This window comes from Rhinoderma darwinii, chromosome 3 (genome assembly GCF_050947455.1).
Source record: "Rhinoderma darwinii isolate aRhiDar2 chromosome 3, aRhiDar2.hap1, whole genome shotgun sequence".
Classification (NCBI taxonomy): domain Eukaryota; kingdom Metazoa; phylum Chordata; class Amphibia; order Anura; family Rhinodermatidae; genus Rhinoderma; species Rhinoderma darwinii.
The window spans coordinates 238,837,149-238,863,964 of record NC_134689.1 but is presented as its reverse complement, the minus strand read 5'-3'; positions in this window follow the sequence as shown (position 1 = coordinate 238,863,964).

Here is a 26,816-nt window from a genome sequence, read left to right as displayed (position 1 = left end):
AGCTCCCTGAAGGAGCGGAGTCCCTGTGTGGCCGGGGATTCTGCTCCTGGAGCGTTCCGCTTGATATCTCTGTTCATTAATGGGCAACTCCTGAAGCAGAATCCCCGTCCGCATCATTGCCAACGCTGTGACAGGGGATTTCACTTTCGGAGAAGCCCCTGTCGTTTGTGTCCATTTATGGACAGTGACGTCACTGGCTTCTCCTGGAGTGGAATCCCCAGTCACAGCATCAGGGATTCCACTCCAGGAGAGGCCCCTAACGTCTCTGTCCATTTATGGACTTTGACGTCTAGGGCTTCTGCTAGAGGGGAATCCCCGGTCACAGAGTCGGCAACGCTGTGGACGGGGATTCCGCTTCAGGATATGTCACTGTCCATATACGGACAGAGACATCAAGCGCTGCATCCAGGTGTGGAATCCCTGGCCACACGGGGACTCTGCTCCTTCAGGGAGCTACAGTGGTGCTAATAGATAGTACAGCAGGAAGATACCTCCCTGCTGTGCTATAGTGGAGCCACAGAGGCTGCTAGCGGCGCCGCCGGCCATGGGGGGGACCGTCTTGACGGGCGTCCTCATGCCCGGTGTCACCGCTAGCAGCCACTTTGGCTACTACAGCAGTAGCGACGCCACTGAGTCAAGAAGCGCCTGGGCGGAAAGGTGGCTGCTGAGTCACCGGGTCCAGGCGCTTCTAAAACAAGCAGGGGAAGGGAGCCAGCACAGTGCCCCCTTCCACCTGCTGAAGTGATGCACCCTGTGCAATGGCACAGGTCGCACACCCCTAAGGCCGGCCCTTGGTGTGTGTCTGACACCTGGACCCCACACCGATCAGCTGTTATGGCTGCCTGCGGGCACCGGATGTCATTGCAGACTATGCAGTGTACCGAGCCTGAAACAGTTGGCTCCGTACATTGCATAGCGGCCGTGCTGCAGAATTGCAGTTCTGCTCCTATTCACTTCACCGGGTGTCACACCCACACCGATCATATACTGATGAGCTATCCAGTGGATAGGTCATCAATTGTCCAGTAGTGGAAAACCCCTTTAAGTTACGCCTCTGTTTGCGAAAATACAAACACAATAGACCTTATCAAACATGTGTGCATGCACAGACTTTTTTGAACTGTTAAATAAATGTAAAATTATGCATGTTGCTCATAGCCTTTAATTTTCCAAACCGCTGAACATAAAATTTATTCCGTGGAAATATACTGAGCTGGCTGTGCATTTTGAGGGTTTTCAAAGTATGTAACTGTACCTGTTTTCACATATGATGAGAAAGCAAAATGTCTGGATGTTATTGCACAATCTGTCATTGATGCTGCCCATATGGACAAAGATATTTCAATTTTGGAACATCAGCAAATTCCGTTATTACAGGAGCAAAAACACCAATTTGAAAGGAAACAGTGTCTTATTAAGCAAATTGTCAGTTCTTTCAAGATCTAATTTAAAACTGTAGGCCAAGACATACAGTTTGCTGCAAACAGTGACCTGTTGAGTTTGTAAGAAATCTGTCCGTAATGAGTGTTTTCAAAGATTGACTTGAAATTGTGTGTTATGAGTAAAAGAAATCATACACACTACTGGTGGCCAGATACAGAACGAAATGCATAAAATATATACTGAATAAATGTACTGGACAAACTTCTAGGTCTCTATTACACATAGTCTGTTTGGTGCGTTTAAAAAAATGCCATCCCCAGCATGCTATTAAAAAAAAAACGCCACCAAGATCAAAAATACAAAAAAAAATGGCACAAACCAAAACGTGCATGGAGTGTGAGGAATTCTGTTAAATGAAGGAGTAAGGTTCTGATAATCAATGTAATGGAGGGGGGTAAAGAAAACGAGTCAGATTAGGGAATGTGATAGATCTGTTTAAAGAGATGTGTTTTCATAGCAAGCTCAAAACTGTGGATCGATTGTTTGGGGTAGCACAGAGAACTGGTGCAACACGGGAAAAGTCTTGGAGATGGGAGTGAGGAGCTTCGGATTATAGAGGATGTTAATCTAAGGGTATGTTCCCACATAACGGACACGCTGCAGATTTTCAGTAAAGGAAAATCTGCAGTGAAATCTCCTAAAACCACAGGCAAATCAGTCACAGAAATCTGCAACAAATAGTGCATTTTGCTGCGCATATTGCTTCGTAAACGCAATGCAGCTTCGAAAAATATTGCAGATATTCCACAGCGGATTTACTTGCATATTTCGTGTGAAGCTTTGATTGTAGCAAACGTTATATTTAACTGTGGATTCACTGTAAAAACTGCAATACAATACAGCTTGCAATTTTGACAGTGGCTTTTATGCTCCCCATACAAGCCTATTGGAAAAAAAATGCAGCATCTTAGCTCAGAAGTCACAGCATAAATTGATATGCTGCGGATTCTAAAGTTGCATCGCAGCTGAGTTTACGCACAAATTATGTGCAGATTTTAGCCGCAGCTTATGGATGAGATTTGTAGAAATTTTATCTAGTTTGCTGCTACTGTAAATGCTGCAGTTTTTCCACATGTTAATCCGTTTCGGAAAAACCACAGCGTATCTGACCTGTGGAACATTCCCTTAGATTGGCAGAACGTAGAGCACAGTTTGGGTGGTAGGCAGAGATGAAGGAGGAGATGTAACAAGATGCAACACTGTGTGGAGAGCTTTATGGGTGAGGATAATAATTTTAAATTGTATTTTAAAGTCAATGGGCAACCAATGCAGTGACTGACGCAGGGTTGAGGCACTGGTGTAGCGGATGGTCAGAGAGTTGAGCCTTATGAAAATGGTACATGCGTTTTTATGTAGTGTTTTTGGTAACATTTTTATTTAGTGTAATTTTGTACATTCAGTCTTTGCCAGAAAAAAAAACACCATACCCAGAGCATGCTACTTTTGGAAAAAATCAGGGCTATGCTGCAGGATGGGATCCTGTGTCTAAATTTAGAGACAAAAAAAAAGATGTCTGCATGCTGTCAACTGTGCTGACACCAGCTGCACCCCTGACCCCACACGTGGATTCACATCATCCACGATGAAGCCTTTGTGCATACATGCATATAATAAATTCATGAGGGGGGGGGTTGATCTGAATGATCAGGTTTTAAAACTGTATAGTGCCATGAGAAAAAGTAAAATCTGGTATACGAAATTGGCAATGTACCTTGTCCAGGTGGCACTATACAATTCCTTTTTAATTTTTTGAAAAGCTGGCCACCCAGGGACATACTTGGAGTACCAAGAAAAAATTATCAAAATTCTTTCGCTTGGAGTCGAGGTGCTCGAAACTTCTGCTGCTCCAAGTAATGCTTCCTGAATAGTTTCTCGACAACACTTTCCAAGTGAAGTGCCTGCCACAGCAAAAAATGCAGGGCAGAAATAATGTGCCGTGTCTGCACAAAAAGGGGTATCCGAAAGGATGCCATATATCAGTGCGAGACTTGTCCATCCAAACCCGAACTCTGCATGAAATACTGCTTCCGCATCTACCACACCTCCCTGAATTTAACCCCCACCCCCTCCCTTTATCATTCTTGTATTTTACCCATTTTTAAAATTGGACACTCAAATAATCCTATTACAAAACTAAAAGTTCTCATTATACGCATAGAAGAATACCTAATACTATAACACATGTGTATGATCTGCAAATTTTTTTTAGGCCTATGCTTGTGCCCAAATATCATATAAGTAGGAATAAGGCGTCAAAATCCTTGTGGTGCGCCTTCACTTTCAGGCACTGCTATGTGTCCAGACAACATATTTAGACCACTTTGAGAGTATTTCTAAGAAATAGCGAAGTGGATGTTGAGGAGCTTTCCTTCACTTACACGCCCTGTGTCTGAAAAATCTGTCCCATAAATGACGCATTTGTGAAAAATGTAATATTTTATTTTCTCATGCCAGATTTCACTAAATTCAGCAAAAAAAACTATGGGGGTCATAAAAGTGCAAATACATTTTTGATAAATTCTAGATAAATTCTTTGAGGGGTGCAGTTTCCAAAATAGGGTCACTTCTTGCCCCTGCCGTGGGTCCAAACAGCATTTTTTGTTACCACATATTGGGTATTGTCGTAGTAGGGGTGCTTTTCTCCTTTATTCCTTGAAAAAATTGAAAATCTCTACGTTTTTTTTCAGAAAAAATTTAGATTTTCCCAGACTATTTTCAATAAATTCAGCAAAAAAAACTGTAGGGTCAAAATGCTACCTATACCCCTAGATAACTTCTTTGAAGGGCACAGTTTCCAAAATGGGGTCACTTCTTGGGGCTTTCCACTGTACTGATACCTCAGGAACTCTGCAAACGCGACATGGCACACGAAAACCATTCCAGCAAAATCTGCGCTCCGAAATCCAAATAGCGCTCCTTCCCTTCTTAGTCCTGCATTGAGTCCAAACAGCAGTTTATTACCAAATAGGGGGCATTGCCATAATCGGGAGAAATTGCTTGAAAACTGTTGGGGTGCTTTTTCTCCTTTATTCCTTCTAAAAATTAAAAATGTCTACGTTTTTTCAGAAAATAAGTAGATTTTCAATTTCACAGACTAATTCCAATAAATGTAGCAAAAAACCTGTGGGGTTAAAATGTTAACTATACTCCTAGAAAAATTCCTTGAGGGATGTAGTTTTCCCAAATTGGGGTCACTTTTGGGGGCTTTCCACTGCTTTGGTGTCTCCAGGGCATTGCAAACATGTCATGGCACCGAAAACCATTCTAGCCAAATCTGCGCTCCAAAATCCAAATGGTGCTCTTTCACTTCTGAGCCCTGCCGTGGGTTGGAACAGCAGTTTATTACCACATATCGGGTAATGCTGTCCTTTGGAGAAATTGCTCTACAAATGTTGGGGTTCTTTTTCTCCTTTGTCTCTTGTAAAAATGAAAAAATTCAAAATTTTATTGAAATAATTGTTGATTTTCATTTTCACGGCCTAATTCCAATAAATTCTGCAAAAGACCTGTGGAGTCTAAATGCTCACTATACCCCTAGATAGATTCCCTAAGAGGTTTCGTTTCCCAAGTGGAGTCACTTTTGGGGGGTTTCCACTGTTTTGGTCCCTAAGGGGCTTTGCAAATGTGGTATGGTATCCAAAAACCATTCCAGCAAAATATAAGCTTCAAAAGCCAAATAGCGCTCCTTTCCTTCAGAGCCCTGCTGTGTGTCCAAACAAAATGTTGAGGTGCTTTTTCTCCTTTATTCCTTGTAAGAATAAAACATTTTTATTTTGTTTAAGAAAAAAAGTAGATTTAGATTTTCAAAGACTTAGGCCCCTTGCACACGACCATAGATTTCATCCGTAATTACGGACTGGCCTGGTATGACGATTCATCCCATGTGACCGCCGCTGCAGCCAGTCACAGGCTGCAGCGTTCTCCTGGGATGCAGCCGGTCTGCTAGCAGTAAATGCTGCCGTTTTCCACAGCAGACATTCTGGTCGAAAAACTGCACCACAGTTTGGTGCGATTTTTTGCCTTGAATTCCTTGCGGCCACCAGGGCAGATATTTTGTGTAGCTTTATGCAGCATATCCGCCTGCGGGCCAGTACCAAATGATCCACGGCACGGTATTGGTCCGCGGCCCGGTGATTGGGGACCACTGCATGAGCATGCTAGGGCCACACGTGGGATATTTCTAAAAAGAGAAGAATCTGGGCAATAAATATTAAGCTGCATGTTTCGTGTAAAACCTTCTGTGGTACAAAAAAAAAATAGCATTACAAATGAATTTTGGCAAAAAATATTAAACTCTACTTCACCTCTACTTTGCTTTAATTCCTGTGAAATGCCTAAAGGGTTAAGAAACTTTCTGAATGCTGTTTTGAATACTTTGAGAGGTGCAGAATTTAAAATTGGGTCATTTGCATATTTGCTTAAAAATATGAGAAATTTTTTACAAGCAGATACATTTAAATTTAGAAAAATGCTAATTTTTTGCAAATTTTGGTGTTTTTCCACAAATAAATACTGAATTTATCTACCAAGTTTTCTACTAACATAAAGAACAATATGTCACAAGAAAACATTCTCAGAACCACTAGGATAGGTAAAAAAAGAAAATTCAAAAGTTTCTTCCACATAAAGTAGCATATAGAGGAAGCCCCTGACGTCCTTGTCCATATATGGACAAGGACGTCAGGACCTCCTCCTGGATTCCACTCCTAGAGGGAGCCCCAATGGTGCTATCTATCTGGGGGGGGGTGTGGAACTCTCTACCGGGGGATGTGTGTGGCCCTATCTATAATGTGGGGAGTGTGTGTGTGGCAAAATCCACAAGGGGGTGTGGCACTATCTACAGAGGGTTTGTGTGGCACTATCTACTCTCTATTGGGGGCTATGTGGCACTATCTACAGAGGGTTGCATGGCACTATCTACAGAGGACTGTATGGCACTGTCTACAGAGGGCACTATAGAACTATCTACTGAGGGCACCGTGGCATTATCTATAGAGGGCACTGTAGCATTATTTACAGTTGACACTGTGACACCATCTACAGGGGGCTCTGTAGTTCTTTCTACAGGTGACTGTGAGCATTATCTAAAGAGGGCACTGTGGCATTATCTACAGCGGGATCTATGGCTCTATCTATGCGGGCTGTGTGGGTCTATCTACATGGAGGGAGGCATTATATACAGAGGGCACTGTGACATTACCTACAGAGTAGGTAGCATTGTAGCACTATCTTAAAAGGGTGTGTGTGACATTAGCTACAGAGGGCACTGTGGCATTATCTACAGAGGCCACTGTGGCTCTATCTACAGGGGGGCTGTGTGGCTCTATCCACAGGGGTAGTGGCACTATCTACCGAGGGCACTGTGGCATTATCTACGGAGACACTATCTAAAAAGGGGGTATGTGGCACTATCTACAGAGGGCATTGAGGCACTATCTACAGGGGGGCCCATGTGGCACTGTCTACGCTGGGCACTATGGCAATATCTACTGTGGGCAGTGTGGAACACCATCTACAAGGAGCACTGAGTGTGGCACTACCTACGCTGGTTTTTACACTACCAATAGTGGTCAGCACATATCACCTAGCCCTAGTGATAAAGTGAAACATCACTTGAATGTAAACAACAGGATAACCAGAGAGAGACACTGGTCACTATAGAAGTTGTCAGCCAAACTAGTGCAGAATTTTTTGTTTGTTTATTTGTATGTAGAAATTCTGGGAAATAAGCCACACCCTTAGCAACACCCACCAGATACGTCACATCCTATAAGACACACCCACCTAAGAAGCCACACCCTGTGTCCCCTGTAAAAAATAAATAAATGTTGCCAATTATGCAACATTCCCATTAACATTTCCCATTTGACACCACCACAATAACTACAGCTCTCAACTCACACACAACATAACTGGATGAATCAATAGGCAGTCCTGGCACACCAATTTGAAAAAAAACACTGAGACAATCTTCTACAGTTATAGAGTGGCGTTGGAAGAAAACCCACTCCAAGGATGACTTCACAACATGACTTCACTTCTTGGCTTCAAATCCGCACTCAGTTTTGCTAATCATGACTATTTCTCTAGCGTCACATCTGCTCTGTCCCATAACCTCAAAAATTATTAAACACCTTTTACTACCTACTCCGTCCTTTGGTGCCCCCTCCTACATCTCTGATATAAGCGGAGGATTTTGCCACATATTTTAAACACAAGATTGACATCATTATAAACAGCTTAACCCCTTAATCCCTTGGAGACATGGCGAATTTAAGTTTTTTCATTTTCGTTTTTTTCCTCCCCGCCTTTAAAAATCCATAACTTTTTATTTCTTCCTCGATATATAGCCATATGAGGTCTTATTTTTGCGGGACAAGTTCTAGTTTTTCATGGCACAATTTATTGTACCGCATAATGTACTGGGAAGCTGAAAAAAAATTATATGAGGAGTGAAATGAGCAAAATACAGTGATTGGGCCATTTTTTAGGGGGCAGTAAAAACGACATATTCACCTTATTCTACAGGTTGATACGATTATGGCGATACCAAATTTATATGTTTTGTTTTATGTTTTACAACTTTTAAAAAAATAACATTATTTGCTGTTTGTGTCGCCATATTCTGAGAGCCATAACTTTTATTTTTCCATCAATTTAGCCGTGTAAGGGCTTACATTTTGTCGGACGAGCTGCAGTTTTCACTTTCACCATTTTGGTCTACATGAGACTTTTTGATCACTTTTTATTCCATTTTTTTGGGGGAACTAAGGTGACCAAAAAAACAGCAATTTGCATGTTTTATATATATTTTTTTTACGGCGTTCAGCGAGCGAATTAGACAACGCTATATTGTGATAGTTCGGACTTTTACAGATGTGGCAATACCAGTTTTGTTAGCTTTTAATTTTTTTTTAACATTGCTTTAGGGGAAAAAATGGGAAAATGCTTTTTTTTTATTTTTAATATATTTTTTTAAAACATTATAAAAATCTTTATTTAACTGTTTTTTACTTTTTTTACTAGTCCCCCTAGAGGACTTGAACCAGTGATCGGTTGGATGTAATGTTTAATGTATTGCAGTATATCATGATACTTACAGTCTCCTTTGAAGCTCTGCCATTAGGCCCCCATTGACAACCATTGCCACCGGCCGATCCCATGGGGGGGGACGCGATGGCATGTTTGAGGGCGCACCCCACTGATTCTAATAATTGAAATACTGCAGTCGTGATTGACCACGGCATTTAAGGTGTTAAACGGGCGGAATCAAAGTGATCTTTGATTCCGCCCAATGCAGTGAGGTGTCGGATGTATATGACAGCCGTCACCCGCTGAGAATGGAGCACGCTCAGCCCGTGAGCCTGCTCCATACTTCCCCTTAACGGCTGCCACGTACATGTACGTAATATGTCGTTAAAGGGTTAAACCTACAGTTCCTGCAACCCCTCTATAAAACTGCTTAGTGCACTTTCTTTATAACCTGTTTCTCTACCTTTACTGATGAAAAGCTTTTCACCCTACTCTCTAAATCACATCGACACCACCTGTGCACTTGATCCAATCCCATCCCCTGAGCCATCGTCCCACCTCACTACTCCCTTTTGCCTTAAAACTCCTTGAGCAACATGTTCACCTTGAACGGTCCTCCCACCCCTCATCCAACTTTTTTTGACCACCTACAATCTAACTTCTACTATAGTACTGAAACGGGCATAACAAATGTCATTAATGATCTGTTAACAGTCAAAGCCTCACATTACTCTGTGCTGTCCTTTGACTTGGTCAGCTATTTCCTACTGTTACAAATTCTTTTGTTTCTTGGCATCAGAGTGTTAGCCCTTTCTTGCAATTCCTCATACCTTACCAACTCATTAAGTGGCTCCCACTCGCGCACCACCTCCTCCTCTTGCCCTATTTTTTTTTTGGTGTCCTTCAAGACCCTGTCCTCGGACCCCTGCTCTTCTCTATCTATACCATAGGCCAAGGACAGCTCATAAAATCCCATGGCTTTCAATGCTACTTCTCTTCTCCTCCCGCTTCCTTATTAAACTACTTCTCCTTTTGTCTGCTACTCACATCATCGCCTTCAAAATTTCTCCTCTGCATCACCTATACTCCGGAACTCGCTACCCAAACACATTTTGTATTTAAACCCTTCTGTATTTTCTATGTACAGTGCCCTGGAATTATTTGCGCTTTAAAACAAATAATAATATTAATAATAATAATAACAACAACAATAACAAAGTTATGGGAATCTTGAAGGCACGTTTGCTTTTCAGACATCTGGGAAAGCTAGCTGGTAGAATTTTATAACAGCAAGAAGAACTAGAGACTTTGCAATTTGGTGAAACTTCTTAAAGGGCATAAAAGTATACATTCCATTACTTCTAGACATTGAAAATGTAATAGGTCATCCAAACCATAGCCTAGGCAGGGGCAGTGTAAATGTAAAGAAGATTCCTTGAGATACATAGCAAATTAAAAAGAAAGGAAAAATGCACTGCAATATACTGTTATATCAACAGAATATATATATATACATATATATATATATATATATATATATATATATATATATATATATATATATAAAAAAGAACACGTGTCGAAGAAGGAATAAAAAAAAAGTGTTCCGGTTCACAAGTCATATGCATATCAGAATATGCAATAAAAGAATAATCAATCAGTGATTTTTGTGAAGGTAAATGTGGATACAGGGGATAAATATGAAATAATACTATGTACTTTAATATTGAGACATCGTTCTTATTTTACATCCAATTTATTGACTATTGAATTCATGGATTGGTTTTCATACATATATAAAAAAAAAGAAAACTCCTTCATGGAAATAACAAAGGAAGAAAAAAAAATAGGTAACATTTAACCCTTCACTAACGAAACTTGTTGAAACATTATGAAAAACCTTTAAACAATCCATTCCTCTAATAATCAGTGTGAAACTCAATGCTTGTTTTTAATTATTTACACGTTTTTAAATATTCACGTGTTTGTAAAATGTTGTATATTATATTGATTACACTAACCTTAGTCGATCACTATTTAAACGAGCATGCAACGTCTGACAGGTATACTTGAGAAAGGGGGTGGTCCCCCAAAATATCGCACAGGTGTTGTCAGATGCCTATCGTCCACGCATGTTGTCTCTGCTATTGACGAAAGCCCTGTATCTAACTGAGAAGACTATGAAGGAACTCTAATCAGGAAATTTGCAGGACACTAACCTTCAGATGGGTGATATATTTGATTCAAATTTGGCAATTTTATTGCATGTGTTTTCTGTCAATTGACATTGAAAAAATATAAAACACAATTTTCTACTTTTTGACATTACTGTTTGAACTAGTGCTTATTTCCTCATACGCTATATCTAAAAGGCTGAAAGCACATTATGTTGCACTACCTCACCCACAGGTTAGTTCACTATTAAGGTCAGAAACTTCATACCTGAACCATTTATTTGCTTTCATATGACCTTGTTATAAAATATATTAAAACGTTTTTACTCTCTATTGATCGACATACAAAAATGTCTTTCGAAGAAATATCTAAAAGTACAGATAATAAAGCAGAGGCATACACCTTTATGGAGGCTGAACAAAATAACATCATGCAATTGGCAGAAACAGCAGGTTTTTTGTTTTCACAAGTAGCTGAAACCACTAAAGTTAATTACTCACAAAAACTTGAAACGTTAAAAAAGAAGGAAACCAGCTTCTTTATGTATGCATCAAGCTTAACAGAATACATAAAAGTACAATAAATTCCTAGAGGACTATGAAGTCCACCCAATCCAATTTTGTTGAAAAATTATGTTTTTTACCACCAGAAATAGTTCACACTCAGTAACCGCTATTTCAATTGATCTCATGTACCTCACTGTACAACATATTGCCATAGAAATGACTAAAATATAAATAATTAAAACCGATATTGAATACAAAGCAAGTATCAACCTAGAAAACTACAATCAAATGCATGAAGAACTTAAAGTCTCAATAGACAAATTAAGGAATTCTATTTTACAAAATAAATTAAATAAATTTGAAAGGGTTTCATTGGACTGTCAACATAATCAAGTATATACATGAGCGGAGGGAAAAAGATATAGTAGACAAAACAATAAATATTGTAAAAATTTAAGTGGGGACAACTCATCAACAGATTAAGATGACCCCTCGACCTAAAAGATCGTAGGTACCTTTTTTAGGAAAAAAATCAATGGAGGAAACGGATTCAACAAAAGAAGGAACCGCACAACCAAAGACACCCACCAACAAAAAACAGAAACAGCAGGAAGAAAGACACAAACTGACCATTAACATTTCTTCAAAAAATATGATAAAACCAGAACTGGACCTTCTGGATAAAGGCCTAGGCTTTGTGCCTATGCAAGCTATAAAATAATTTGATTTCACTATAGATTTTTTTTTTGCTTCTGTCGCAATATGTGGTTGCAAATGATCTGTATGAATAAGCAGAAAACAAATAAAATAACAACTAATAAAATTGACGTCTTTTTATTGTGGGAAGGTAGTAAAGAAAATCTAGACAAATTTATGTTATATATCAATAAGTGTCACAATCTGATTACATTTTCTATTGAGTGTAATCATGAAAGCATACACTATCTTGATGTTAAAATTAATAAAACAATAGATAATCACCTGATGACAACTTTGTTTTATAAACCAACAGACAGGAATAATTTATTGAGACAAGACAGTGCTAATGCCCCCCAAACATTTAAAGGTATACCAAAAGGCGAATTTATTAGAGCCAGACGTATCTGTAGTGAAGATACAGAATATTGAAAACATAAAACCATAATTACTGACAAGTTTGTTAAAAGAGGCTATTGTAAAAATTAATTAGAAAAAATAGAATCAGAAATTGAAAATTATAAAATAGAAGATTTAAGGAAAAGAAAACACGCAAATAAAAAAGAGAAAAAAAGACATAGATTTATTTCCACCTCTAATAGTCACTCTAAACTGCTTAAAAGAACTATTAATAAACATTGGGATATGATAAAATACGAACCCAAGTATGGAAAACGATTTACTGAAAAACCACAATTCATATATTGCAAAGGAAAATCACTTTCAAATCAACTTATAAGAGCAGATATTAAAGAAAAACCTATATCCAAACAAATATTTTGTAATACACCTAAAAACGGCACATTTCCTTGTCTTTCTTGCATGAGTTGTAGTTCAATTATTAGATTATATTTGCCATCCAACTAAAGGTTATTCAATCAAAATAAAAAGGGTACTTCAATTGTAACTGCAAGAACGTTATTTACCTTCTAAACTTATAGACTATGCGTTTTATAAAAACACGCATAAACGAACATCGTTCAGAAATTAAAACTTTTGGACAAAAAAACAAAGATCAAAGTACCCTCACAACAACAATAAAAAGAACACATGGAGAAACTACTGTAGCGAAGTATTTCTTTGAGGCAAAACATAAGGTCTATGACCTAAAATGGTGCATTTTGGAGGAAATAACAGTCAACGATGACAAATCCATAAGGAGAAATCTTTTACAAAGAGAAGTATATAGGATACATACCATAGGATACATACCATGAAAAGTATTAATCCTATAGGTATGAATGAAACATGTAACTTCAGAGTCTATTTATAATTCTCTTTTTCCATTAATAATATATAACATATTTTAAGATAATCTTGAAATAGCATTATTGCCTTATATCTCCTCCAAATAATTGCTTAGTCCATAAATAAAGTAAAAATTTTATTTCTTTAATATTATATAAACTAGAAATACAACAAATGTTAATACATTTAAATATGAAATAATACTATGTACTTTAATATTGAGACATCGTTCTAATTTTACAGTAGATTTATTGACTATTGAATTCATGGATTCGTTTTCACGCATATATATATAAAAAAAAAAAGCAAACTCTTTCGTGGAAATCACAAAGGAAGAAAAAAAAAGGTAACATTTAACCCTTCACTAACAAAATTTGTTGAAACATTATGAAAAGCCTTTAAACAATCCATTTCTCTAATATTCAATGTGAAACTCAATGTTTGTTTATAATTATTTACATGTTTTTAAATATTCACATGTTTGTAAAATGTTGTATATTATATTGATTACACTTACGGAACGTCCGACAGGTATGCTTGAGAAAGGGGGCGGTCCCCCGAAACGTCGCAAAGGTGTTGTCAGACGCCTATCCTCCACGTTTGTTGTCTGCTATCGGCGAAAGCCCTGCATCTAACTGAGAAGACTATGAAGTAACTCTAACCAGGAAATTTGCCGGACTCTAACCTTCAGATGGGTGATATATTTGATTCACATTTGGCAATTTTATTGCATTTGTTTTCTGTTAATTGACATTGAAAAAATATAAAACACAATTTTCTACTTTTTGACATTACTGTCTGAACTAGTGCTTATTTCCTCATACGCTATATCTAAAAGGCTGAAAGCACCTTTTGTTGCACTACCTCACCCACAGGTTAGTTCACTATTAAGGTTAGAAACTTCATACCTGATATAGGGGATACACAACTTCAGAAAGATAAATCCAGTGTGCTTCGCAGAGCAGAGATAGAAGTAAAAGAAATACAAGGAAGATAAATCCAGTGTGCTTCGCAGAGCAGAGATAGAAGTAAAAGAAATACAAGGAAACAATATACCCATAAATCGACTTCTAGTGTCAGTTCTACTAGCTTAATTTTTTTCAAAAATCATAATAAGATTTACAATATTTACAATAATCTGGAGGGATAAAGTAGGACACCTCCTTCAGGACTCTTTATATGTTCTAGTCACCAACAGAATATAATGAATGAGCCTGCTAGCCTTATGTGGAACATCAGAAGTATTCTGCCCAAGCAGCTTAACCAAGGGAATTAGTGGGATATGCAATTGTAGGACATTATTGATGAATTGTAACACCTGCTTCCACGAGTTAGCTATCATTGAGTATGTCCACCAAATATGAAGGGTATCCCCTATATCCACACAGCTCCCAAAACAAAGTGGGGACACATTAGGATAAACAGAGGAAAGGAATGTTGGGACATAGTAAATCCTGTGTAAGTTTCAACATTCAATCAGCGTCATACACTTCTCTCCATTCAGTTATACAGCACATAGCAAAATAGCTATATCGCTATGTGCAGCCACATAAACACACTATAACGTTACTGCAGTGTCATGACAATGAATATACATTACTTCCAGCGAGGACGTGATGTGTATTCAGACTCCTGACACTTCGTTAATACAATCCCGACACTACAGCACAGCAAGCGTAATCTCGTTTGAAATGACAGTTTACAGCGTAATCTCGCGAGTCTTGCTGTGCTGTAGTGTCGGGATTGTATTAGCGAAGTGTCAGGATTCTGAATACACATCACGTCCTGGCTGGAGGTAATGTATATTCATTAACACCGAAAAAGGCCATACTTACAAATGGACACAGCCAGGCCAGAAATGCTGATGAAAGGGCGAGCAGGTGCTTTAAATAATAATAGCCACTCCCACTAGTCTTGAGGGGAGTGGTGTGTGGTGCATGGGATGTGTAGTAAGAAATAATAAATGAATAGTGTGTGTGCAAGTGTAATACTATAAGTGAAATATAGGGGGCAGTGATAAATGAAGTGCCTCAATAGAAATAAATGGATAATGGGGTGCAAGTGAGTGAAACATGGAGGGATAGTGTGTACGTCATGAGGCACAACGTGTATAGCCAGGTAGAAGCCTATTTGTGACGCCTTGATAATTCATAGAGCGGGCTACCCTGCTTGCTATGCCAAACAACAACACACCATGCTCTCCCAGCATCAAAGACCCGGCTGTGTCCAAGAGAAGCGAATATACATAATAATGAAAAATACCTGGGGTATTGGTAATCATTTTGGCCAAAAGGACGCAAGCTCGCAATCCACGACAAGGATCCCCAGACTTGCGAGTCCCTAACTCCTAAACTGGAACAGAACGTTCCTGATGCACAAACAGAACCGATAAAAACACAGGGACATATACAAAAACACCGAAAAAGGCCATACTTACAAATGGACACAGCCAGGCCAGAAATGCTGATGAAAGGGCGAGCAGGTGCTTTAAATAATAATAGCCACTCCCACTAGTCTTGAGGGGAGTGGTGTGTGGTGCATGGGATGTGTAGTAAGAAATAATAAATGAATAGTGTGTGTGCAAGTGTAATACTATAAGTGAAATATAGGGGGCAGTAATAAATGAAGTGCCTCAATAGAAATAAATGGATAATGGGGTGCAAGTGAGTGAAACATGGAGGGATAGTGTGTACGTCATGAGGCACAACGTGTATAGCCAGGTAGAAGCCTATTTGTGACGCCTTGATAATTCATAGAGCGGGCTACCCTGCTTGCTATGCCAAACAACAACACACCATGCTCTCCCAGCATCAAAGACCCGGCTGTGTCCAAGAGAAGCGAATATACATAATAATGAAAAATACCTGGGGTATTGGTAATCATTTTGGCCAAAAGGACGCAAGCTCGCAATCCACGACAAGGATCCCCAGACTTGCGAGTCCCTAACTCCTAAACTGGAACAGAACGTTCCTGATGCACAAACAGAACCGATAAAAACACAGGGACATATACAAAAACACCGAAAAAGGCCATACTTACAAATGGACACAGCCAGGCCAGAAATGCTGATGAAAGGGCGAGCAGGTGCTTTAAATAATAATAGCCACTCCCACTAGTCTTGAGGGGAGTGGTGTGTGGTGCATGGGATGTGTAGTAAGAAATAATAAATGAATAGTATGTGTGCAAGTGTAATACTATAAGTGAAATATAGGGGGCAGTAATAAATGAAGTGCCTCAATAGAAATAAATGGATAATGGGGTGCAAGTGAGTGAAACATGGAGGGATAGTGTGTACGTCATGAGGCACAACGTGTATAGCCAGGTAGAAGCCTATTTGTGACGCCTTGATAATTCATAGAGCGGGCTACGCTGCTTGCTATGCCAAACAACAACACACCATGCTCTCCCAGCATCAAAGACCCGGCTGTGTCCAAGAGAAGCGAATATACATAATAATGAAAAATACCTGGGGTATTGGTAATCATTTTGGCCAAAAGGACGCAAGCTCGCAATCCACGACAAGGATCCCCAGACTTGCGAGTCCCTAACTCCTAAACTGGAACAGAACGTTCCTGATGCACAAACAGAACCGATAAAAACACAGGGACATATACAAAAACACCGAAAAAGGCCATACTTACAAATGGACACAGCCAGGCCAGAAATGCTGATGAAAGGGCGAGCAGGTGCTTTAAATAATAATAGCCACTCCCACTAGTCTTGAGGGGAGTGGTGTGTGGTGCATGGGATGTGTAGTAAGAAATAATAAATGAATAGTGTGTGTGCAAGTGTAATACTATAAGTGAAATATAGGGGGCAGTAATAAATGAAGTGCCTCAATAGAAATAAATGGATAATGGGGTGCAAGTGAGTGAAACATGGAGGGATAGTGTGTACGTCATGAGGCACAACGTGTATAGCCAGGTAGAAGCCTATTTGTGACGCCTTGATAATTCATAGAGCGGGCTACCCTGCTTGCTATGCCAAACAACAACACACCATGCTCTCCCAGCATCAAAGACCCGGCTGTGTCCAAGAGAAGCGAATATACATAATAATGAAAAATACCTGGGGTATTGGTAATCATATTCATTGTCTGGACACTGCAGTAACGTTATAGTGTGTTTATAAAGCTAATATAGGTCATAACTCCGTCAAAAACGATTGTTTTTCTAAATAAAAAACACTGCTGTAATCTACATTACAGCGCCGATCACATCATGTACAATATAGGCCACTTATAATGTGGTGACAGAGTCTCTTTAATATCAGAAGCCGTTACATTAAGTGTAGAATAAATTAAGGAGACGACCCTACCAGTTAAGGGATTTTCAGACATATATTCTCAAAGGCAGTAGATATGCAAATTCTCAGGTTGAGGAAGAGCATGTAAATAGTGCAAAATCTGTGCTAAATTATATCTTTCTGGGAATAAAGGATTATTCTGAGCCTTAAAATCTGGAATAGTAATATAACAAGTAGCTGAGAGGAAAGGTCAAAGAGGCTTTAGTTGGTTATTCTTTCACCAGAGAAAAGACTGTAGCGGGATACCTGGAGGAAACATAGAATTACGGAATATCTCTAAAAGCGGGTAGGGGTTACACTATAATAAGTGCTGAAACTTCAATGCTCTCCAAATAGATATGAATATGAATGGGGGAGGGGTTGGTGAAGGGAAGTTTAACATATGTAAATGGGTCAGAGCATAAAAGGCAAAGTGCTGTAAGGTAAGGGCCATAGAATCCAAATTTCTTTAGTAGATCAAACATGTAGGGCCAGGATATGCTATTGAAAGCTTTTTCGATAACCAGTGTGTAATGCCCATGGCCGCAGGCTGTCAGGTTTACTCACCTCCTGACGGCCGCAGCCATGGATCAGTGAGCGCTGGCCCACATCTCCTCCTCAGGAGACGCCAGCGCCCACTTATGCTTAACTCGGCTGGGTCCCGTGGGGTGCGCCCGCACGCTCGTGCCCGCTCTTAAAGGGCCAGGACGCGCACCTGAGTTAAAGTGCCAAATTAGCCCATTAGCACCCCGGACTATAAGAAGGGCCCAGCCCCTTCCTGCATTGCCTGAGCATTGTTGTCATTACCCTAGTTTGTCTCTGCAAATGGTCTCCTAAGTGTCTTCCAGTTCCCAGTGTTTCCTGTTCCTGCTACCTGTAACCTGTATCCCGTACTATCCTGGTCAAGTGCCGTATTGAGTTGGAGTCGTGCTATGTTGTGTACCACGCCTATCCTGTTACACCACACCTGGTGTCCGCCTGCTGCCAAAGTCCCATTCGAACTTGCCTTGCTACTGTCTGAAGCTACCACAGGTGCACATATATGAACTAAAGACTTTGACCTGTGCCCTGGTGGCCAGTTACCATACCGTTAAGGCGGTACGACCCAGTGGGTCCACACACCCTATGTGACACAGTGAAAGTGCTAAAAGGGATTGATTAAAAGTGTGGGAGGAGTTAATAATATTAAGGATTGTGTGGATATTGTCAGGGGCTTGTTGGCCGGGAATAGCGAACCTGGCCTTTATTAATTAGGACAAGAAGATCTCTATTCAATCGATGAGCTAGAATGAGGTGAACAGCTTAAGATCTGGATTAAGAAGGGAAAACGGGTGGTAATTTTTAAGAGACAAGGAATCTTTGTTAGGTTTAGGTATGACTGTAAAGAGAGCGTGTTAAAATAAAGAGGACATCTGTTCACTATGCAATAATGTGTTACAGTAATCTGTAATGTGGAGGGATAAGAGCGGTGCAAAGGTCTTATGATGCACCACAAAGAGACCAGGGCCGGACGCTTTCCCTCATTTAAGCTCTTTGATAGTCTCCTCTATACGGAATCAGTAATATCTGCCCCTAATAAATCATTAACTACTGCATTATAAAGGAACTGTCGCCAGTTCAGTAAAGCCCAATTTCCTACCTCATGTCATAGGCCCTGTCATGCTGATGATGTCAGTGTAATTTATATCACAATCTGTTTTTTACTTTCTGTGTCATGAGCCATTTTCCTATTATGCTTATTAGGCTATACTAGCCAAAGGGGCGGTTATGCTGATGTCTTATTCGGGGCGGTGTCTGTATTGGCTGTATGATGCTGCCTTATCAGTGTCATACAGCTTATTCCCTTCCCTGCACAGTGTGATCTTGGGACAGAAGCTCATATCATGCTGTGCAAGGAAGGGGAGAAGCTGTATGATGCTGGCAGGACAGCATCATACAGCCAACACAGACACTGTCCCCAGCAAAATTTCAGCGTTACCGCCCCTTTGACTAGTAAAAGCCTAATTAGCATAATAAGTAAAGGGTTTATAACTCATAAAGTAAAAAACATATTTGGCTACATTTACACTGACATCAGCGTGGCAGCACCCTCCTCGAGCGGTTTTCTAAGTCCCCATATTTTAGTTCAAGGGCCTTTAGCTTGTTTTCCTTGTCTTGTATAGTGCTAGAGTCCACCTCCATGTTGTCGGCAACCTTGTCCATGCGGATTTCCAGCTCATCAGTGCCTTGACCGAGCTCACGTAGTTGCTTTGTAGAAGTGTCCACCGCCAACTTTAATTCCGTCTTAATATCGTCTGTATATTTCACTGTACCCTGAAGATCTAGTTGAGGTTCTGGCAAATCCAGAACCTCTCGCAGAGAAAAAGAGGGGGAGGAAGGCGTGGACAAAAAGCAAATAGGCACCATCTCAGGCGCCGTGTGGCCTGAGGCTCTGGCATAGAGTTCAGGCAAAGTCAGAGCAGGGCCCGGTTAAGATTACTTCAAAGCCATTTTAGGCATATCAGGAAGAAGTTCCCAATCAGTGAGTGGTAAATGGAAGGCCAGAAGTGTGTTAATATTACCACTAAGGCAGCGGTAGGAACAGAGCTTTGCTAAGCATGTCCGCTCAGTTCAAATGTGTGCATGCCCCCCTGAAAACTTATAGAAAGTTCTCACTCATAGGTAAAATTAAGGATACACTATCCTAATGGCCATACAGTAGTTGCATCATGGAGAATTATTTGTATGTCCACCAATATTTGAAAGAGTTAGGAATGATGCTTGCTGCATGGTGTTTAAAATTGTCAGTACAGCATCAGAATATTACTGCAAATACTGTAACAGTTAAACTTTGGTCCTGCAGATTTATGGCTTTCATTCAGATCATCTCTAGTGCACTCCTCTTGGGTGAAGTGTTTTTTTTTAGCTGCCCTTTGTGGACTCTTGCTGTTTTTGACTGCTGTTAATCTGTTGCTATGGTTAAACTGCTGCCAAGGCGGTCAAGAACTATGACGGGAGATGTCTTCAGAAGCTGTTTTTTCAGATTGCTTAACAGTTCACCCACAGTGAAAACACCACTATGCTAAAACTGTGTATATGAAAATGCCCTCTAGGCCTAAATTTAAAATATATATCTCTTAAAATACGATCTTAAAATTAAATACACTAATATGGGCCCAAGAGTAATCTGGCTCCAGGTATCAAAGATCATGGGCCCCTTACCAAGCACTGTGTCACGAGACCCGTAGAGACAGGTGACTGTAACAGGACTAACAGAGGATGGTGTGGACCCTCTGTGTTGCCAATGTATTTGACGCAGAGATAAACTGGGTAGTGGGGTCTAAGGGATTGCTAGGTTATCATCCTTTAACCTCCGTATGAAAATTTCGACTACTCTGCCAGAATCCTCAATGACTGAAGTGGACAAGCGAGGTAAAAATAACAGAAGACTAAGAGGGGCAGCAAAGATCAGGTCAGGTGGGAGACGGTCACTTATGGTTAGCAGAGCCAGAGGTCAGGGCATGCAGCAGAGGGTTCTCATGGAAATTAGGCAAAAGGTCAGGACAGGTGGCAGATGGTCACTTATGGTTAGCAGAGCCAAAGGTCAGGGTAGGCAGCAGGTGGTCGTCACTGTAATCAGGCAAAAGTCAGGGCAGTGGGCAGAAAGTACAAAGTCAAGCTCAAGCAGGATTGGCAACAGATAATCCAGTAGTATAAAAAGCAGAGTAGAACTAGCAATCTAGAGCATAGAATCTAATTGCTCAGACACTTTTGTACCCGGGAAAGCTGGGCGAATTAACGCATGCTGGACCTTTTAAGGGAGGAAAAGTCAGCGTGCTCACGTACTAGCAGCAATGGGAGATCTAGTGTCAAATGGTCAGTCTGCCCCTGAATAAGAAGAGATGAATTTGTGATCGCTTCTGATTGTGCATGTTTACAAGGTATTTGTTTTGCTTTGGAAACAGTGACTTATGGATGGTAAATTAATGGGTTTCTTCTGGAGAGAGCTTTATTCCTTTTTGTGGCTGGGTGGTCTATGGCCCTATACAAGGTTGTTTCAGGAAAAATGGTATGGGGACCGGAGTGATGGCAAAAACAGTCTTTAATCAGGCCAGTGTTTACTCCACATTTGAGAGGCAGCAGACACTTGGTTACGTTCAGGCAGGCAGATAATGGCTGTCTTCAAGGACAGAGTCACGGCTACTCTTTCCTGATGCATGGGTACGTCCTGAACTGATTTCTGGCCTAGTCTGGGGCTACTGGCTTAGTAACCTGCTACCTGCTCTGATCAACTCTCACAGGTAAGGAGGCTCTTGCCTGTGAGCCACACAGCGTTTCTCTGACACAGAGGAAAGGCTCCTACCCATGACCTGCAACTCAGCTTCTGGACCACATTGACTCAGGCCCAAGCACGTGCAGCTTGGCACAACAGCAGCTTGTCAGAATTCTCTCACAACAGTCCCACACACTGAACACACCTCGGCAGGAACACCGCCTTTTTATACAGTAAGCATATCTTCCAACGTTAGGATGCAGCATGGCCATGCGACGACCTGGTGTTGTTATGGCATGACAAAAAGCCAGCTAAGATGGCATCCAGGCTTTTCATCCCAGTGCCAAGCAATTTTAGATCTACCAGCGCGCCAACCATCATTTGCCTTACCTGCCACAAAAGCAAACACACGTTACAGTGCGAACGTGGCACAAGATGCCATTTCTGACCAACAATAATATGCTCCTTTTCTTGGGAAAAGCAGTGCATTCAATTCCCAAGTCCGGCAGATTAGAAATGAATCCCTAAAGTCCTTGGGATTTTCCCCCACACTCTTACACATTGAGCAAGTCCATGGAACATCTGTTATAAGTTCTGATTTCCGCCCAAGACAGTACTTCCTGTCTTGGGTTGAGTGTGCAGGCCGCAACAGAAATTACTATTAGGGTATGTTCACATGAGGTCATTACGTCCGTAATTGACGGACGTATTTCGGCCGCAAGTACCGGACCGAACACAGTGCAGGGAGCCGGGCTCCTAGCATCATACTTATGTACGACGCTAGGAGTCCCTGCCTCGCTGCCGGACAACTGTCCCGTACTGAAAACATGATTACAGTACGGGACAGTTGTCCGGCAGCGAGGCAGGAACTCCTAGCGTCGTACATAAGTATGATGCCAGGAGCCCGGCTCCCTGCACTGTGTTTGGTCCGGTACTTGCGTCCGAAATACGTCCGTCAATTACGGATGTAATGACCTCGTGTGAACATACCCTTACTTACGATCCTAGGCAGCCATTTTATTTCATCTATCTGTTAGCATGTCCATTATAAACTAGTCTAAAGAATAAAGCTGCAGCCAAAATTATTTAATTAACCCTTTGGAGATGCAGCAAATTTTCGGCTTTTCATTTTTGTTTTTCCCTCCCCACCTTCCAAAAGCCATGACATTATTTACTTTTATGTTCCTATAACAGTATGAGGTTTTTTTTTTTTTGGAACGAGTTGTGTTTAATGGAACGATTTAATGTATCATATATTGTATTGTGAAACGAAAAAAATTCTTGTGGGGTGAAATGGGCAAAGACAGGGCCGCCATCAGGGGGGTATTAGGGGTAGTGGTGTGAGGGGCCCGGCCAAACCTAATTGAAAGGGGGGCCCGGCAACTGCCGCGACATTCTTTTGGTAGGAAAAAACGGGCCCCTTTCACCAAAAGAATGTCGTGAGCTGCTGCTGCGGGCCCCCTCCCCTCGTCATGGGGGGCCGTCAAACCGTCCGCCCGCGCGCGCGCACCCGATTGCGCGCACAAGGAAACTCCTGCGCGTGCGCACTCGCGAGCGCGCACCCACGAACGCCCGCACTCGAGACCGCCCACGCGCGCACCCGATCGCGCGCACAAGGAAACTCCCGCGCGTGCGCACTCGCGAGCGTGCACCCACGAACGCCCGCACTCGAGACCGCGAGCGCACCCGTGATCGGCCGCGCGTGCACCCACGAACGAAGCGCGCGCAGCCGCGGACACACATGGACAAAACTTACCTGGAGCCTGGCTGGAGGTGAAGGACTGGACGTCTGGACCGAAGACCTCGCCTGGAAAACATCGCCGGAAGAGGACTGGAGTGGGAGCAGCTCTTCTGACACAGTAAGTAAATTATCTCAAAGTGCTGATCATGTATGGCCCTGTTCACACAGTATTTTGCAGGCAAAAAAAAATCTGACTCAAAATTCCTTAAAGAATTTTGAGGCAGATTTTGACCTGCCCACACTCTTGCCGCGTTTTTTTGCTGCGTTTTTTGCCCGCGGCGAATGAGGACAGCAGACAAGAAACGCAGCAAAAAATGCATTTTCTGCCTCCCATTGATTTCGATGGGAGGTCAGAGGCGGAACCGCGACAAGAAAGGACGTGCTGCTTTTTCTTTTTTCCGCGACTGGCTCCCATTGATTTCAGATTAAATCAATGGGAGGCGGTTTTGAAAGTTGTTTGGTGCTGATTCTGACGCAGTGTCCGAGTCAATATCAAGGCCCAAAAACTCTGTGAACTGGGCCTTATTGTTAGGGCTTATTCAGACGAACGTGTAATACGTCCGTGCAACGCGCGTGATTTTTACGCGCCTCGCACGGACCTATGTTACTCTATGGGGCCGTGCAGACTGTCAGTGATTTTCACGCAGCGTGTTTTTCGTGTGTCCGCTGCGTAAAACTCACGACATGTCCTATATTTGTGCATTGTTCGCGCATCACGCACCCATTGAAGCCAATGGGTGCGTGAAAATCACGCCCAGCACTTCCGCAGCAGTATAAACTGTGAATGAAAACAGAAAAGCACCACGTGCTACAAACATACAAACAGAGTGTCATAATGATGGTGGCTGCGCGAAAATCACGCAGCCACGCATCATACGCTGCTGCCACACGGAGCTGTTATGGACCTTTTGCATGCGCAAAACGCCACGTTTTTTGCGCATGCAAAAAGCACACGCTTCTGTAAATCTGGCCTTAGGGTAGGAACACACTAGGCATGAACACTGCAGATTTTATGCAACACATTTTATTGTGGAAAATCCACAGCGTATCACAGTCGCAGCAGAGTGGATGAGATTTTAACAAATCTCATCCACACGCTGAAAAAAAAATGGACCTGCAGTGTGGCTTTTGGCTTTTTAAGCCGCAGCATGTCAATGTATTCTGTGGGATCGCTGCTCCTCTGATGCAGAAATGCTGCGTTTCTGCCGCAAAAATCACACATGAGAAGAAAAAAAAGGTACTTTTTTAAATTGATAAAGTTTAGACTTGCCCCGGCCGTAGTCCTGGTGACGCGATCCTCTATTCTTAGCGCAGCCCCGCCTCCTGTCATGACGTTTCATCCCATGTGACTGCTGCATCGGTCACATGGTCTACAGCGTCATCCCAGGAGGCGGGGCTACGTTCAGAAGAGAGAGACGCGTCGCCCTAAACTACGGCCGGGGCAAGTCTAAACTTTTTCTTCCCTGCAGGATTCCCGCAGCGGACATGCCTCACAAAACCTGCGCCACTATTTGGTGCGGTTTTGCTGGCAGAATTCCCTGCGGCTACCGGGGCGGATAAGCTGTGTAGTTTTACTCAACTTATCCGCCTAGTGTGTCCTTTATGATGTCGCTCCTGGAGCTGCTGCCGGTCTCTAAATAGGCAGTTGGTTCAGTAGAATTTGGAATTATTTTTTTTTGTGAACCAGCTTAAAAAAATACAAAACTTTTGTGTTAGGGCCTGTTCACATCACTGTTCGCTTCCGCTCCGGGGTTCCGTCTGAGGTTTCTGTCGGGTGAACCCCGCAACGGAAAGTGAAAGTGACAGCACAGCTTCCGTTTCAGTCACCATTGATCTCAATGGTGACGGAAACATCGCTAATGGTTTCCGTTCGTTACCATTCCGGCTGGTTTTCGGACGGAATCAATAGCGCTAATGGTGATGGAAACGGAAGCTGTGCTATCACTTTCACTTTCCGTTGCGGGGTTCACCCGACAGAAACCTCAGACGGAACCCCGGAGCGGAAGCGAACGGTGATGTGAACAGGCCCTAACACAAAAGTTTTGTATTTTTTTAAGCTGGTTCACAAAAAAAAAATAATTCCAAATTCTACTGAACCAACTGCCTATTTAGAGACCGGCAGCAGCTCCAGGAGCGCATCATAAGGGACACACTAGGCGGATATGCTGAGTAAAACTACACAGATTATCCGCCCCGGTAGCCGCAGGGAATTCTGCCAGCAAAACCGCACCAAATAGTGGCGCAGGTTTCGTGAGGCGTGTCCGCTGCGGGAATCCTGCAGGGAAAAAAAAGTTTAGACTTACCCCGGCTGTAGTTTAGGTGACGCATCTCTCTCTTCTGAACGTAGCCCCGCCTCCTGGGATGACGCTGTAGACCATGTGACTGCTGCAGCGGTCACATGGGATGAAACATCATGACAGGAGGCCTGGCTGCGCTAAGAATAGAGGATCGCGTCACCAGGACTACGGCCGGGGCAAGTCTAAACTTTTTTATAAATTTAAAAAAGTGCCTTTTTTTTTTTTTCTCATTTGTGATTTTTGTGGCAGAACCGCAGCATTTCCGCAACAGAGGAGCAGCGATTCCACAGAATACATTGACATGCTGCGGCTTAAAAAGCCAAAAGCCACACTGCAGGTCCATTTTTTTTGCAGCGTGTGGATGAGATTTGTTCAAATCTCACCCACTCGGCTGCCACTGTAATACGCTGCGGATTTTCCACAATAAAATGTGTTGCATAAAATCCGCAGTGTTCATGCCTAGTGCGTTCCTACCCATAGGCCGGATTTACACAAGCGTGTGCTTTTTTGCGCGCGCAAAAACGTGGCGTTTTGCGCATGCAAAAGGTCCATAACAGCTCCGTGTGTCAGCAGCGTATGATGCGTGGCTGCGTGATTTTCTCGCAGCCGCCATCATTACGACACTCTGTTTGTATGTTTGTAGCACGTGGTGCTTTTCTGTTTTCATTCATAGTTTATACTGCTGCGGAAGTGCTGGCCGTGATTTTCACGCACCCATTGACTTCAATGGGTGCGTGATGCGCGAACAATGCACAAATATCGGACATGTCGTGAGTTTTACGCAGCGGACTCACACTGCGTGAAAATCACTGACAGTCTGCACGACCCCATAGAGTAACATAAGTCCGTGCGAGGCGCGTGAAAATCACTGACAGTCTGCATGGCCCCATAGAGTAACATAGGTCCGTGCGAGGCGCGTGAAAATCACTGACAGTCTGCATGGCCCCATAGAGTAACATAGGTCCGTGCGAGGCGCGTGAAAATCACGCGCGTTGCACGGACGTATTACACGTTCGTCTGAATAAGCCCTAACAATAAGGCCCAGTTCACAGAGTTTTTGGGCCTTGATATTGACTCGGACACTGCGTCAGAATCAGCACCAAACAACTTCCAAAACCGCCTCCCATTGATTTAATCTGAAA